The sequence below is a fragment of the Somniosus microcephalus genome, chromosome 2, assembly GCF_052327205.1.
Source record: "Somniosus microcephalus isolate GS21.2 chromosome 2, FLI_Smic_1.0, whole genome shotgun sequence".
Classification (NCBI taxonomy): Eukaryota; Metazoa; Chordata; class Chondrichthyes; order Squaliformes; family Somniosidae; genus Somniosus; species Somniosus microcephalus.
The window spans coordinates 262,476,872-262,494,032 of NC_140988.1; the positions used below are offsets into that span (position 1 = coordinate 262,476,872).

At 42.3% G+C, this 17,161-nt stretch overlaps 1 protein-coding gene across 1 annotated transcript in view; it reads left to right on the forward strand.

Annotated features, from left to right (window-relative positions):
• The first annotated feature begins 6,322 nt into the window (after positions 1-6,322).
• Positions 6,323-17,161, forward strand: part of elovl7a (ELOVL fatty acid elongase 7a) — a 104,800-nt gene continuing 93,961 nt past the window's right edge. Inside the window, exon 1 of the mRNA XM_085971557.1 lies at positions 6,323-6,896. The gene's annotated coding sequence lies outside the window, so the exon portion shown is untranslated. The remainder of the gene's footprint in view (positions 6,897-17,161) is intronic.

The following is a 17,161-nucleotide window of genomic DNA, read 5'->3' on the forward strand; positions in this document are numbered from 1 at the left end:
TAATAGGGATGCTTCATTCAAGTAGGACATGTCAAAAATATCCTGAAATATATTAATGAAAATAAATTGACCTGTATGGCAAAGAACATTAAACTTTAACTGTGGACTCAAGTTGAAATTAGAATAGTTTGATGGCCCTACTTGTGAAACATTTGTAAAGGTCTTGTAAGAAAAGAATCCCTAAACCCTAATCCATTGTTGCTGCAAATAGCAGACTTGAGAGAATGAATTAGGAAAATAAACTCACAACATAAACTCACAACAATGAAAAGTTGTATCAGTGGAAAATGCCCCATCTGAACAAAAACAAAATTAATCAGAGGCAAATAGAATTTGCATAAGCATATCAGTGTATTGGTGGCCGTGTCTTTAGAAAGTGGCTGATAGAGAATGATGGAAGCAGAGCTCCATCATACCTCCAAGTTGCATTCTTAAAAAGAAGTCTTTCAGGATTTGAGGAGGTAAAATAATATACAAATTTGTCTACGATTAGCTATTCGTTGTGGGAAGAAGTGGCCAACTGGTTTCCCACAGTACTGTTGATCGCTTATTGTTAATAGTTGATTGCAACAACAATTCCCTCATGTCTTTGAAATGTTTAGAAACATTTCAAATATGCAGGTGACTGTCAAGGACACTACAGGGTTATTCTTCAAATTAGGCTACGTCATGTGCAAGTCACGTGTCAAAAGTAAGTGAAACACACCATCAGACAAGGTGTTGCTGTTCACACTCTTCAATCTACACAGTTGATTCATAACATAATTTCCTGGTGGGAGAGAACTCTTTTGGTCTTTACAATAATATTCTGCTTTGGAGACCCAGAGGAATGGTATACATAGGTTTTTCTTTTTTCACTAATCAGTGGTGTCTAAGATGACAGCTGAATTCGTTGGTGGGGCAGGAATATTGCCTCTTCCAAGTATAAGTATCGGAACAGGAAGTCTACAAAAATCTTGTAAATTATTTGACTGAGGAAAATATGTTCTAAAGAAGATATTTAAATTTTTAAGGATTGATTCCGTTTCTGTGGTTTTATAGTTATTGGCACCACTAAGTTTTTGCTGTATTCTTTAGTTTTTGTGTCATTATAATTCTTGTAAATGAAACTGATCACTAATTTTCGACTGAATGATACAGACTGACAGTGTAGTGTTTTCGTCCTTTCATTGTGGACAGGAGTGAATGGTGAGCAGCCCATGCGATCTCCAGTGTGAAATATCACAGTAAAAGGTTAATTGTTAACACTATAGTACAATATTCCCATTCACAAAGGTGAGTTTTGGATCCATAGAAAATGCAGATCTGTTTGTGGAAACTGCCTTTTGCTGTGTACGTATAAAGAGAATTGGGAAGAGAGCCCGAACTGTAATATTGAGATTGAGAAAAATTTTGCATAGCATCTCTGAGCCAATTGACATTTTCCCACTTTTCCATGATGCATGATTCAATTGCATTTTTGTATAACTACTGTATACATGTTGGTTGTATTATCTTTTTAGTTTAAAATAGTTTCATTTTACATTTGGTTGGTGAGAGCTTCCTTCCACAAGAACAAAGAATACTAGTCTTTTATCATTTGTATGTTGGTCAAATACAGCTTGCAGGCTGTAGGAGTCCTACATAAAATAAATTTGGCCATCTCTGTCCCATTCCAATTTGGCATTTTGGAAATACGGCATAAAACTGCATCTAATTGAGCATTAATAAGCACAAAATTGGCAATCTCACTGCAAGAGGCCACAGTGGAGATACACATAAGTGCGCTTGCAGTCTTTGGAATTTGATGGTGGATCACCTTGCTGGACAGAAGAATGACACCACTGCAGAATCTATGAAGAAACCGATTCACGACCAGAACTGACTTAGGAAGAATCACTAATTGTTACTGGTAGTAAAGTATAAGAAATGGAATGGATTGCATTACTTAGCCGAACTCTGTGTGGCTGGGGCTGGACCCGCCACCTTATTCTAAATTAGGTGCAATTTTATGCTGTGCTCATGCCAATTCGGAACGGGACTTAGAGTGCCAAATTTATTTCATGTAGGACTCCATGGAGCTAATAGGCAGTCAGGGCTGAATTTGACCTTGTATCAAAGATGAAAGAGCAATAAAATTGTCTTTTTGGAGTGTGAAAAATGAAAAAAAAAAGCAAGGGGACAAAAATGAAGAAAACATTTAACGTGACTTTTGAGAATAGAAAAGTAGCTACTTCTTTGCTTGGACCACTCTGCCTTAACATATGTTTTGTACTGAATAAGACAGTATTCTGTAAGCCATAATTTGAGTGGTCCAAGCACATATTAGTTGGATTGCCTCCATGATCCCCACACAGTGGTTGATTGAGGACTTGACTTCCAGCAGTGATGTACATGGAGAAGCACATAGAAGGTTGTAGCATAGAAGGAAGCTGTTTGACCATGGTATCTGTTCCAACTCTTTGCTAGAGCAATCCAAAACAAATCCAATTGTTAACTCGCCCCATAGTCCTCATCAAAAATGTATTCACTTTTCCATTAAAATATACACGGATTGCTGTGCAACGCATTCAATGCTTCAACTACTCTGTAGAAAGAAATATTTTCTAAACTCTTTCACTAGATACTTATAGAAGAAGAAGTTCATTCAGTTCATCTTAATTCATCCATCTAGAACAACCCTACATTACCCCCATTGCTGAATCTAGTTGTTCCACTCTCTTAATTCTCCAATTCTGGTCTCTTGTGCATCCCTTCTTTCCTTTGCTCTACCATTGATGGCCGTACCTTCAACTGTCTCGGCCATAAATTCTGGAATTCCCTCCCTCAACCTCTCCATCTCTCTCCTCCTTTAAGATGCTCCCTAAAATGTACCTCTTTGACCAAGCTTTTAGTCACCTGTTCTAAAATCTCCTCTGTCTTGGGTCAAATTTTGTCTGAAAAGGACCTTGGGACGTTTTACTACATTGAAGGTGCTATATAAATGCAAGTTGTCAATGACAATTTTAAATTGATGATCCTTAACTATTGAGTCCTCAAAGAAAGGAAGTGGTATTTTCCTATTCATGCAATCAAAGCCCTTTATAATTAACTTCTATTAGATTTTTTAGCCTTGTCTGTGCCAGTGGAAATAGACCCAGTATCTCAAGTCTCTTCTTATAACTATACTTTCCTAGCCCTGTCTTATGTGAATTTGGCAGATGAGGACGGGATTGTGCTCGGTTACGATGCTCACCGCAGTTAGAAAACCTGCTGGTACTCACTTTCTCGGCTCATGCGAATGTGAGTGATGATGTATTTGAAATATCGAAAGGAACAGGAGAGAAAAGTTGAGGACTACTGACCATATTAGTATTGTTAAAATAGATGATATGAAAAGTTGCAATACAGGATCGAAGTACCATGGTAGTGTTCATAGTCATGCCGTCATGGCATTTCCTGTCTTGACAAATGGACAGGAGCTTGTACCTTTTCATACTGAGGAACTCTATTGGAGACTGAGCTGACAGATGCACAAACTCATTCTTCATTACCCTGCGTACAAAGTAAATGATTGCATCCTGTTCAGAAATGCTGGAAGAGTCACTCCAAATATGAGCCCATATTTCAAGTCCTGGTTCTAAAATTTCCACTCAGCACATCACTCGCAGCAAAAAAAAATGGGTTCCTTTGAGTGTCGAGGCTTATTTCCTGCTTTTTAGTGTGCTAAATTGTGATAATCACCGTCGTGATGTGTTTAAAATTGTTTGAAAAAATAAAGTAATACGCAACATTTGAATGCCGAGAGAAAGCTGGCGTTTCCGCCTGTTTTGTTTACTTTTGATGACATCAGAACTACAAATATAGTATTTGGCTCTTGTGTTTTAAGACAATGAAAGCGGCTATTATTATGTATGGAATGTATATTTTTATTTGAAAATGATCTCTTACCTTGTCCTTTCCTCGCCCTCGTTCTTTAAACGGTGTCAGCTTTTCTAAATTGGTCGCTCTATTACCTTTGGGCTGGTAGGTTGTGGGTTTGAGTCCCATACTACTGTACTACCTGAAGTTATAATCTAGGCTGGCACTCCAGTGCGGTATTGAGACAATTGTGTCCTTTTTGCCTGCATAACAGCGGTCATTTTGCCCCAAAAAAGTAATTTGTTTATGAAGCATTTTAATTACATGATGATCTGCTAGTAAATGCAACGATAAATAATGATTTGCACAGTGGGGTTTCTGTGCGCTGACGAATATAACTTTTTTGAGTTATAAAATGAGTATAATTACTATGCTGCATTTGCTGAGGTGTGGCAACCCCACTATTCAAAATGTTGTCCCGAACTAATGTTACCCCACTATTCAAAAAAGGTGGTAGAGAGAAAATGGGAAATTACAGACCGGCAAGCCTGACATCGGTAGTGGGGAAAATGCTAGAGTCCATCATAAAAGATGTAATAGCAGAGCACTTGGAAAACAGTGACCGGATCGGACAAAGTCAACATGGATTTACAAAAGGTAAATCATGCTCGACTAATCTACTGGAATTTTTTGAGGATGTAACTGGTAAAATAGATAAGGGAGAACTAGTGGATGTGGTGTATTTGGACTTTCAAAAGGCTTTCGATAAGGTCCCGCATAAGAGATCAGCGTGTAAAGTTAAAGCACATGGGATTGGGGGCAAGGTATTGACTTGGATAGAGAACTGGTTGGCAGACAGAAAGCAGAGTTGGAATAAACGGGTCTTTTTCCGAGTGGCAGGCAGTGACTAATGGGGTACCACAGGGATCGGTCCTTGGACCCCAGCTATTCACAATATATATTAATGATCTAGACGAGGGAACTAGATGTAATATCTCCAAGTTTGCAGACGTCACAAAGCTGGGTGGGCATGTGTGCTGTGAGGGGGATGCCGAGAAACTCCAGGATGATTTGGACAGGTTGGGTGATTGGGCAGAAGCATGGCAGATGCAATATAATGTGGATAAATGCGAGGTTATCCACTTTGGTGTCAAAAACAGGAAGGCAGATTATTATCTGAATGGCAATAGATTGGGAGAAGGGGGAAGTGCAACGAGACCTGGGTGTCCTTGTGCACCAGTCGCTGAAGGTAAGCATGCAGGTGCAGCAGGCAGTTAAGAAGGCAAATGGTATGTTGGCCTTCGTAGCGAGAGGGTTTGAGTACAGGAACAAGGATGTCTTACTGCAGTTGTACAGAGCCTTGGTGAGACCACATCTTGAGTATTGTGTGCAGTTTTGGTCGCCTTATCTGAGGGAGGAAGTTCTTGCCATGGAAGGAGTTCAGCAAAGATTCACCAGGCTGATACCTGGGATGGCAGGAATGACGTATGAGGAGAGATTGGGTCGATTGGGCTTACACTCGCTGGAGTTGAGAAGAATGAGAGGAGATCTCATTGAAACTTATAAAATTCTGACAGGACTGGACAGACTAGATGCAGGAAGGATGTTCCCGATGGCCGGGGAGTCCAGAACCAGGGGTCACAGTCTAAGGATAAGGGGTAAACCATTTAGGACAGAAATGAGGAGGAATTTCTTCACCCAGAGAGTGGTGAACCTGTGGAATTCTCTACCACAGAGGTAGAGGCCAATTCATTAAATATATTCAAGAAGGAGTTGGATATATTCCTTAAGGCTAAAGGGATCAAGGGATATGGGGAGAAAGCAGGGACAGGGTACTGAATTTGGATGATCAGCCATGATCTCATTGAATAGTGGAGCAGGCTCGAGGGGCCGAATGGCCTACTCCTATCTTCTATGTTTCTATGTAACTGCTGGTCTAATCCAGTTGTAGCAGTGCATTACAGATAAGTGGTTACTTGTTTTCATTCAGAATGTGATTTCTTACAATATCAACTGCAGGATTAGCTCTCATCTTTTACTTTACAACCATTTGAGCTGTATTACAGACTCAAATTCCTGAGGTGGAATTTCCCATTCTGGTTCCGGGTAGAGTTGGGAACTGGATCAGGCAAAGTTTATCCAAACCTAGGTCCTTTCCTCTCATCATAATAATAATAATAATAATAAAGTATAAATTGCAATTGGTGCTGGCTTGTACATCCATGTTAATGCCTGTCTTAAACGAGCACAACAGAATTTGCTCCGCTAAACGTTTGAATTAACAGCACCAATTGCAATGTCTACCCTACTGTGAGCAACGCCGTCGGAGCGGGACTGGCCAGAGCTCGCAAACACTGGGAATACTGGGGGGAGGTTTACACCTGAAGTGGTGATTTCACCCCTCCCCGCAAAAGGTGGTGATCTCTGTATTCCCCCATGATAAATCCTGCTATGCGTTGGAAACTGTACAGACAACATGTGTTATTAACCCCCTTCAGCCCTATTATAGGATTAGTTAAGATTTTGATTCAGCCAATATATCAATTTGATGTGACTCCATCCTTGTATCCCACCTTTCTTCATTAATGTCGTAGTTTAGGCGTTTTATTAAACAAAACACTTGAACCGCAACGTTTTTGAGAGCTTGCAAGCAATTTCGTAGCAGAACATTCTGTCATTTGACTCCATCGCGTAATAGTTACTTAAAGAAAACAGAAGTGGCAAAACAGGTATTGGGGCTGCACCAGGATCACTTCCAAGACACTTCTGGAAAAACTGGTTTCTGACTGAAACGACCAACCAACTGGGTGTGTCATGTTCTCAACAACGAGCTGAAACAATTGATTGTAAGTGTAATTAAAAAAAAAGTGATCCCTGGACTCGGCTTTATGGCACCTCCGCATTTTTGAATGCTAATTAACAAAGCGCAGCCAATAGCGAGCGCCCCGACCCCCGCGTTCAGTGTTGAAGTGATCTCCACTTGCATCACATGGTACTGGAGACCCGAGGGAGGTGTTGAGAGTGAGTCCTTGCTGAGCTCTGAGGCTGTTCCGTCACCACCTGATCTCACCAAACAGGTAGATATGTTGAGTTTTTTTTTAATGGTCTACATTTTCACTATATGTAGTTTATCGTTATGGTTAAAGCGAGCAACAGATTTGTACATTCAAGTATTTGCAAAGTAGCAAAAATGGTAAAGATGTTAAATAGGTAAACATTCATTTGAATGTAACTTGTGTACACACGCGTTCGTGTGTGGTTTTTTTTGTAAACACATTTAATTTGTACTTTCTTAAACCTGACCGCTGGCGGGGTTTTATTCAGCAGCCCCAATGTTTCAAACCCCAGAACTTGGTTCTGTGAATGGCGTTACTCAGCGCAGACTATCACTACACGTGCAAAAAAAACTTCAGATGTTCGGTGCACTTGAGTCTTTGGGGGAGAAATTCATTATAGCCCCGTTTGGGGCGCTAACTTTAAAAAGTTGAGAAAATTAATGTTTCTAAATTTTTTTTAAATTCGGTTTTGCGCTCCAGGAAGGAAGTGGAGTGCTAAATCAAGTTTGATAAGATAACAAAATACTGCAGATGCTGGAAATCCGAAATAACAGAAAATGCTGGAAAAACTCATCAGGCCAGGCAACATCCGTGGAGAGAAAATATGTTGACTCTATTTTCTCTCCACGGATGTTGCCTGGCCTGCTGAGTTTTTCCAGCATTTTCTGTTATTTAAGTTTTTGGTAAAGTAAGTTTTTATTTTACTTGGCCACCTCACCTTTAATCATCGCCCGCCCGATGCACACCTCCTGCAGCAATCAGTGATTTCGACCGGTGCTACTGCAGGGGACGGAAGTCAATTTTGGGTCCAGGATGATGTGTATGGCGATGATGTAATGATAGCCAGGTGAAGGAGATTGGGGTGCAGTGCCGTGGCGCCACTGAATATGGCGGGAGTTGATATCAGCACCGCGCCCGGTCGCAAAGCCATTTCGGGGGCACTAACTGGAGGCACAATTTCACCCCCTTTATTCCCTCAAATCATTGCCCTGGTTTATGATTTAAGTACAGGTGTACTTGAAGATTCCTGAGTGTTGTTAGGCTACAACGAGGCGTGTTTGATACAGCCTTTGGTAAACCCTGCATGAAATCTCCTATTGTTTACAGAAGGGTGTGTTGCTATTTGCAGGATCGTCTAACTGATAAGGCCAGGGTTGATTGCTGCAGTTAACCCATATAGACGACTTCTTTCTACTTCGCAGATATTCAGTGATGCAACTTTTTGTGTTCAAAACTGCCATGATCTGTGCTCGTTTGTGTATTGCGTGAGCATGCATTTTATACTAGAGCTGGTGCACTGCACTTTTGGCTTTGTAGTATAGAATGTAAATATTTTGAAAATGTGAACTGATTCTGAAGTGCAGTGGACTAAGCCAACTTCCTCCAGGGCTACTCTGCATTAAAAGCAAATCTCCCCACCCCCCCCCCCCCAAACCTTTTTTCTCTCCCTCTTGTGTTAAATTGGGCCCTGGCTCTAGATTAATCTGTCAATTTGCGCTTTAACTACAGTGCTAGTACAAAGATTATCCAAATAACTGCATTGTTTCCCCCGAGTTTTTTTTAGTTTGGTGCTGCACTGTTAATGTTTGTTTCCCCCATACCACTGCTATAATAGCATTTCTCTGCTATATTCTCTGCCTCCATCAAAGCCCACCCAAGTAGTTATAGTCCCTCAATGCTGGAAGTAGGTCTGTTAGCTTGAGTACACCTACCAAATGCATTTAATTACTGAAGTCTATTGAAACTGCCTGGTGTATTTACTAGCATGAGTCTGATTCCTCCACAGTAATGATCTCTTGCCTAATATGCAAGTCCCTGACATTTACTCAGAAACTGAAATTCCCAGTTTTGTCTTGGGCTGAGATCCAGCTAGTGTCTTTGTCATTTAAGGTTTCAATAGGATGTAACATTTGGTTTGTGGCTTGTACTGTCCATTTGAATTGTTCTGGATAATAAACAGAAGCAAAAACTCTGGCCAACCTGCAGCTCTACCTCCACCAGTCCACAGTAAATATGTATTACCAAGCATTTACAGCACAGAAACAGGCCATGTTTATGCTCCACATAAGCCTCATCCCACCCCTCTTCATCTAACCCAATCAAGATATCCTTCTATCCTTTCTCCCTCATGTGCTTATCTAGCTTCCCTTTGGATGCATCTATGCTCATCACCTCAACTACTCCCTGTGGTAGCAAGTTCCACCCTCTGGCTAAAGAAGTTTCTCCTGAATTCCCCTTGGATTTATTTAGTGACTATTTTGTATTGATGGCCCCTAGTTCTGGTCTCGCCTGCAGGTGGAAACATCATCTCTACATCTACCCTATCAAACCTTTTCATAATCTTGAATACCTCTATCAGGTCACCCCTCAGTCTTCCCTTTTCTAGAGAAAAGAACTCCAGCCTGTTCAATTTTTCCTGATGGATATAGCCACTCCGTTCTAGTATCATTCTAGTAAATCTTTTTTGTACCGTCTCTAGTGCCTCTATATCCTCCTTATAATATGGAGACCAGAACTGTACACAGTAACCAAGGTTCTAGTCAAATGTAACTTAACTTCTGCTTTTCAGTTCTATCTCTCTAGAAATGAACCCCAGTGTTTTTGAATTTTAAGGGCCTTATTAATCTGTGTTGCTACTTTTAGTGATCTGTGTTTCTGTACCCCCAGATCCCTCTGATTCTCTACCCCATTTAGATACTTATTTTGCAAGGAGTATATGGCCTCCTTATTCTTCCTACCAAAATATATTACCTCACACTTATCTATATCTAAGTTAATTTGCCAATTACATGGCCGTTCTGCAAGTTTATTAATGTCTTTCTGTATTTTGTCACAGTCCTCCTCTGTATTAACTATACACCCCCCAATTTGGTGTGAAACGCAAATTTTGAATTTGTACTTCGATTCCCGAGTCCAAATCATTTATGTAAATAGTGAACAATGGTGGTCCCAGCACCGCTCCTTGTGGAAACACCACTTTCCACCATTTACCAATCTGAAGTGGGGGAGGAGCTAAACACGATCAAAATCACTAAGGAAGCGGTACTCGGTAAAATAATGGGACTCAAGGCGGATAAATCACCTGGACCTGATGGCTTACATCCTAGGGTCTTGAGGGAAGTGGTGGTAGGGATTGTGGATGCACTGGTAATAATTTTCCAAAACTCCCTGGACTCAGCAAAGGTCCTGGCAGACTGGAAAACTGCTAATGTAACACCCTTATTTAAAAAGGGCAGTAGACAGAAGGCTGGAAACTATAGACCGGTTAGCCTAACATCTGTGGTAGGTAAAATTTTGGAGACCATTATTAAGGAGACAGTAACAGGACATTTGGATAATCATAATTTAATAGGACAAAGTCAGCATGGTTTTATGAAGGGGAAGTCACGTTTGACAAATTTGCTGGAGTTCTTTGAGGAAGTAACATATAGGGTGGATAAAGGGGAACCAGTGGACGTAGTGTATTTAGACTTCCAAAAGGCATTTGACAAGGTGCCACACAAAAGATTATTGCTTAAGATAAAAAATCACGGGATTGGGGGTAATATTCTGGCATGGATAGAGGATTGGCTATCTAACAGAAGGCAAAGAGTTGGGATAAATGGTTCATTCTCAGACTGGCAATCAGTAACTAGTGGTGTTCCGCAGGGGTCAGTGCTGGGTCCCCAACTCTTTACAATCTATATTAACGATTTGGAGGAGGGGACCGAGTGTAACATATCAAAGTTTGCAGATGATACTAAGATGGGAGGGAAAGTAGTGAGTGAGGAGGACATAAAAAACCTGCAAGGGGACATAGACAGGCTAAGTAAGTGGGCAGAGATTTGGCAGATGGAATACAATACTGGAAAGTGTGAGGTTATGCACTTTGGCAGGAAAAATCGTAGAGCAAATTATTATCTTAATGGCAAGAAACTGGAAAGTACTGAAGTACAAAGGGATCTGGGGGTCCTGGTGCACGAAACTCAAAGGGTTAGTATGCAGGTGCAGCAAGTGATTAAGAAGGCCAATGGAATGTTGGCTTTCATTGCTAGGGGGATAGAATATAAAAATAGGGAGGTATTGCTTCAGTTGTACAAGGTATTGGAGAGACCGCACCTGGAATACTGCGTACAGTTTTGGTGTCCATACTTAAGAAAGGACATACTTGCTCTCGAGTCTGTACAAAGAAGGTTCACTCGGTTAATCCCGGGGATGAGGGGATGGACATATGAGGAGAGGTTGAGTAGATTGGGACTCTACTCATTGGAGTTCAGAAGAATGAGAGGCGATCTTATTGAAACATATAAGATTGTGAAGGGGTTGGATCGGGTGGATACGGGGAGGATGTTCCCGATGATGGGTGAAACTAGAACTAGGGGGCATAGTCTTAGAATAAGGGGCTGCTCTTTCAAAACTGAGATGAGGAGGAACTACTTCACTCAGAGGGTGGTAGGTCCATGGAATATGCTGCCCCAAAAAGCTGTAGAAGCTACATCATTACATAAATTTAAAACAGAAATAGACAGTTTCCTAGAAGTAAAGGGAATTAAGGGTTACGGGGAGCGGGCAGGAATTTGGACATGAGTCTAGGTTCGGATCGGTCATGGCCCTGTGGGTAGCGGAGCAGGCCCAGGGGCCATGTAGCCTGATCCTGCTCCTATTTCGTGTGTCTAATTCTGTTAGATTCAGGAGATGGTTCTGTGATAGTAGATTGGCGGTTAGGATCAGATCAGCCATGATCTTATTGAATGGCGGAGCAGGCTCGAGGTGCCGATTGGCCTACTCCTGCTCCTATTTCTTATGTTCTTATGTATGAATAACTACCTTTAACCCCTACTCTATTTTCTGTTTTGTATCCATTTTGCTACTTGTCCCCTGACATATTCTGACCTTGGTCATGAGTCAACTATGCTGTACCTTATCAAAGGCTTTTTGGAAATTCATCGACTACATTACCGTTATCTACACTTCCTGTTATTTCTTCAAAGAATTCAATAAAGTTGGCCAAGCATGACTGACTCCCTTTTGGGGAGCTCAGTAATGGATTAATGAGTTCAGATGGAAGTTCTACACCTGTTCTCCACAGATGCTGACTGATCAGATTTGTTTCAGCATCTGCAGTTTTGCTTTTTGTTGATGGATTTCTGTGTTGACTTCAGTGTAACACCTGCAGCTGATGCAGCATCCTTGAACTGGCGTGTAATAAAAATGTCTCTCATTGGACTGCTCTATCTGCTTGAGAGTTTGACTCTTGTACCATTTCTGCAGATTCATTTCAGCTGTTAAATTTCGTATTGAGCATAATCTGAACAGATTTCTTTTAAAATGCAGGTCAGTTGATGGGTGTGCCACCCTGCTCTCTTTTCTTCGTTTACGTTTACGCCTTTTTAAAAATATGTCTCCAAGGCAAGTACACAACACGTTTTAATTATCTGCCTTTGGGTGTGCAAATAATGGCAGTGTAATCTCAACCTTGTGAACATTCCCATTCACTTGGTTGGCAGTAAATCAAATCATTATCAATGTTCTACTTCAATATGTTACAATAAATGGCAGTGCAGACTGCTGTATTCTGCTTTCCCTTCCTACTCTTCATGGTCTTGGAACTTGTAATATTTGCAGGAACATTCCTGCTCTATTCCTTACTGACATTGGATTAAAGTATCCTTTCACAGTTAAATAGGTGAGATATGTAAACATAAAATGCATATTTTTTTTCCAAAATATTTTTCATTACGTATAGTGCTTTGACACAAGATTGCCTACATTTGCCAGTATACTAAGTGGTTTTTGTATTCTCCAATGTAGGAACCACAGTAATGAGATAAACAAGCAGATATTTTGTTTTAGTGACATTGATTCAGGAATAAATGTTGACCAGCAGAACTCCCCTACTCCTCTTCAAACAGTGCCATGGGATCTTTTATGTCCACATGCTATGGGATCTTTTATGTCCATTTGAGGGACATCTCATTTGAAAGATGGCATGTTTGACAAGGCAGCGCACTCTCAGTACTGCATGAAAATGTCAACGTAAGATTGTGTTCATAGAATCATAGAATGGTTACAGCACAGAAGAAGGCCATTCAGCCTGTCAAACCCGTGCCGGCTCTCTGCAAGAGCACTTCAACTAGTCCCGCTCGCCTGTCCTTTCCCTGTAACTCGGCAAATTTTTTTCCTTCAGGTAGTTATCCAATTCCCTTTTGAAAGCCACGATTGAATCTGCCTCCACCACCCTCTCGGGCAGTGCATTCCAGATCATAACCACTCGCTGCACAAAAAAGTTTTTCCTTGTCTCGCCTTTGGTTCTTTTGCCAATCGCCTTAAATCTGTATCCTCTGGTTCTCGACCCTTCCACCAATAAGAACAGTTTCTCTCTAGCTACTGTCTAGACGCCTCATGATTTTGAACACCACTATCAAATCTCTCAACCTTCTCTGCTCTAAGGAGAACAACCCCAGCTTCTCCAGTCTATCCATGCAACTGAAGTCCCTCATCCCTGGAATAATTCTTGTAAATCTTTTCTGCACTCTCTCTAAGGCCTTTGCATCACAGAATCACAGAATCACAGAAACCCCACAGTGCAGATAGAGGCCATTTCGGCCCATCGAGCCTGCACCGACACACATCCCACCCGATCCCCATAACCCCTACATCCTTCCTAAAGGCTCAAGTCTCTGGAGTAGGGGTTGAACCCATGGCCTTTTGACATGGGGAAAGAGTACTACCGCTGAGCCAAAGCTGACTTTAAAAAAAAAAAAAAAATGCAACAATCATCCTATATACTAAATACATTCATAAAATTACATAGAATTTACAACGTGATAATGGCCCATTTGACTGAGCCAGTCTGTGTTGGTGTTTATCCTCCACATGAGCAGTAGTCTTAATCTCCTGCAACTCCACTCACTTGCTCCAAGTAAAAGGTGTCACCTTGGGGATCAGTATGGGCCCTGGCTATGCCTGCCTTTTTGTGGAACATTCTTTGTTCCAGTCCTACCTGGGTAACCTCCCTCACTTCTCTTTCCAGTACATAGACTGTTGGTGCTGCTTCCTACTGTTGTCCTGAACTGAAAAATGGCATCAAATTTGCTTCCGATTTCCACCCTTCCCTCTTTATCATGATCCATCAAAGTTGTTGTACTTCCTATTTTAGTATACTGTATTCGCTGCTCAGGTTGCTGTCTCTACATTGCGGAGACCAAACACGGATTCGGTGATTGTTTTGTTCAACACCTCTGTTAAGTTTGTAAGCGGAGCTTCCAGTCACTTGCCACTTTAATTCTCCATCCCACTCTGCTGACCTCTCTGTCCTTGGCTTCTACACATTTTCAATGAAGCCCAACACAAGCTCAAGGAACAGCAGCACCTCTTTCAATTAGGCACTTGGTAGCTTTCTGGCTTAAACACTGAATTCAACATATTTCTATCATAACTACCGCTCCTGTTTTCTCAGACAGTAGATGCTGGTAATGGTTCTGTTACAATTTACAGCTCCTCCTAGACCCAGCTTTTGTTTCTTCACTTGTCCCATTACTACTCCCTTTTGCCTTGCACCACCATTGTTGTCATTTAATCACCCCTGCCCTCTGCCCAATCACAGACCTTCCCCTTTGTTCTTTCCTTTCTCCACCACTACCCCTGGCTCTCTACTTTTTTATAAACTGTTAAATCTCTAATTTTGCCTGTTCTGATAAAAGGTAATCGACTTGAAATGTTAACTCTTTCTCTTTCCATGATTGCTGCCTGGCCCCTGTATTTCCAGCATTTTCTGTTATTCCTAATCTCCCCTTTACTTCAACGACCTATCTAACCTATTTTTAAATGTTGACATGGTCTCAAATGTTGGCACGCTTTTTCAATCAGTAATACTGGTTGTTGTGTATGTCCCTTTAAGGGAATAACTGGTCTCAGACTGCAGTACCGGCAGTGACCACCCCTGTATAAAAGGCGCTAGCAGCCTTCTGTAGTTTCAGTTTCCAGAGTGTCTCCATTCAGTAAAGACTTGTTAAACCAACTCCTGCATTCCGTGTCTCCATTAACACACGGATTTAATACTGGCGACGAGTAAGAAACGAACTTACCTGCAACTCGGCATGCACCTCAGACGACGTTATTGAAGGTCGAAGCCAGAAGAAAGAAAAAAATATATAATCCAAAGAAACTCGAGAAACGGGCGTCGACCGTGGGCAACCGCCCTCCAAATCATCGGATTGAAAACTTGCAGGAGAGGCTGTCAAGAGCCAGGCTTGGTTCCCCAGTCTGTGGTTTCCCAGCTAATCGGGCTGGTGGCAGGTCGTGCACTGATCCTTCCTGGGCTGCGGCGGGCTAGAGCTCGATCGGGTGGCTCTGCAACGGGGCTGGGCAGCGAGTCGGGAAGCAAAGAGAGAGAAAGGGGGTGGAGCGCACACGGCGCGGCCGGTGCTTCACAGCCGGGCAGCGTTCGGACCTAAGAAGAGGGAGGGAAGTGTCCCAGAGGGTCCGCTCCACGACGGGAATGGTTAAAAATAAAAATACTGCGGAGAGCGGCGTTGACAGCAGCGGCGGGAAAGCACGGGAGGCGCCATCTTAACTTGGCGGGGAAGAAGGAAAAGCGCGGGAGGTGCCATTTTGATCCATCGGGGACGAAGGAAAAGCGCGGGAGACGCCATCTTAGATTTTCAAGATGCCAAAGACTGGCGATATCACTGCCTTCGATAATGCAATAGAAGACTGGACCACGTATGTGGAAAGAGTCAAGGTATATTGCGAGGCAAACGAAATAGCCGATGAGAAAAAGGCATCGGTATTCCTAAATTTAATGGGCGCAAGAACGTACGGCCTATTGCGGGACCTGATTACTCCAGCCAAACCGAAGGCGAAGAGTTTTAACGAAATTGTTGCTATCCTACAGGAACACCTAAATCCTACACCGCTGCTGATAACAGAAAGATTTAAATTCCACAGGAGAAATCGGCATAAAAATGAGAGCAATGCTGATTACCTTACGGAACTACGCAACCTATCAAAGCACTGCCAGTTCGGAGCAGGACTGGCAGATACCTTACGGGACAAATTTGTCTGTGGACTCCTGAGTGAAGGAACCCAGAAGAGGTTACTCTCAGAGAAAGAGCTGACGCTAGATAAGGCTTTCAGCGTGGCAGTATCGTACGAAGCAGCAGCAAGGGGAGCTGCGGAAATACAACAAAAGCCACAGGAATACGGCACCCACGAAATGACACGGGGATTTGCAAAATGTTATCGCTGCGGCAGAAAAAACCATGACCAGAAGGACTGCTGGTCCAAGGACAAAATATGCAGGCAATGCGGAAAGATGGGACACATTGCACGAGTTTGCAGGTCTGAGAAGAAGACCAACTACAACAAAAAGGCTACTAAGGAACCGTACAGGAAAGTACAAAAGATGACGGGACAGTAGTTCCGAAGACCAGATGAGCGATAGTGAATCCGGGAACAAGAGACTAAGCTGTCTCAAACTTCACAACGTAATCGCAAAAGAGGATCACCGAACCATTTGGGTCACCCTCACGACAGCAGGGTCCCAAGTCAAAATGGAATTGGATACAGGATCAGCTCTAACAATCATGAATCGACGAGACTACGAGCAGCTATTCTCACACATACCCTTGAGAGAGACAGCCATTGTCTTGAGGACGTATACGGGGCAAAAAGTATACCCCAGAGGAAAAATAAGGGTGCCTGTCGAATACAACGGCAAGAAAATACGGAAATTGTATCTCTACATTCTGCAAGATGGTGGACCACCATTATTGGGATGTGAATGGATCAGAAAGATAAGTTTAGACTGGCACTCCATTCAGGCACTGACGGTGGCTGGTAAAAAGGATGACGACGTCACTCCTGGACGATTGTCAACAATCTTAGCTGACGCCAAAGAGGTATTTCAACAAGAACTGGGCACACTTAAAGACGTAACCGCCTCGATAAAAATAGAGGAGAATGCAATTCCCAAGTTTTTCAAAGCAAGACCGGTACCATATGCAATTCGCCCAGCCGTCAAGGCAGAGCTGGAGAATGCAGGCGTATTGTCTAAGGTAGACTGGAGCGAGTGGGCGACACCCATCGTTCCTGTCATGAAGAAAACATTAAACAATAAGTCTGAGGAGCCAAGGAAGGTTCGCATCTGTGGGGACTTCAAGGTGATGGTGAACCCAGTCCTTCACACAGTACAATATCCTCTTCCAAGGATAGAAGACATCTTCGCCTCACTATCTGGAGGGAAGCGTTTTACAAAAATTGACCTAGCACAAGCATATTTACAGATGGAGGTTGAAGAATCCTCT